We start from the raw sequence: 225 nt of genomic DNA, 5'->3' as shown, positions 1-225 counted from the left end.
TCCGAACGCCGATGTGACAGGTACTAAAATTTGGGGGGTGTATCCAAACAACCCCTTAGGCTCCGTTTGTTTCTCTAGGACCTCCTAAAAATTTCTGTCACATCGAATATTTAGATACTAATTAGGAGTATTAAACATATACTAATTACAAAACCAATTGCACAGATGAAAGGCTAATTTGCGAGACGAATCTATGAAGCCTAATTAGTCCATGATTTGACAATG

The sequence above is a fragment of the Setaria italica genome, chromosome IX, assembly GCF_000263155.2.
Source record: "Setaria italica strain Yugu1 chromosome IX, Setaria_italica_v2.0, whole genome shotgun sequence".
Taxonomy (NCBI): Eukaryota; Viridiplantae; Streptophyta; class Magnoliopsida; order Poales; family Poaceae; genus Setaria; species Setaria italica.
The sequence above is the reverse complement of the archived record's forward strand: the minus strand, read 5'-3'. Positions refer to the sequence as shown.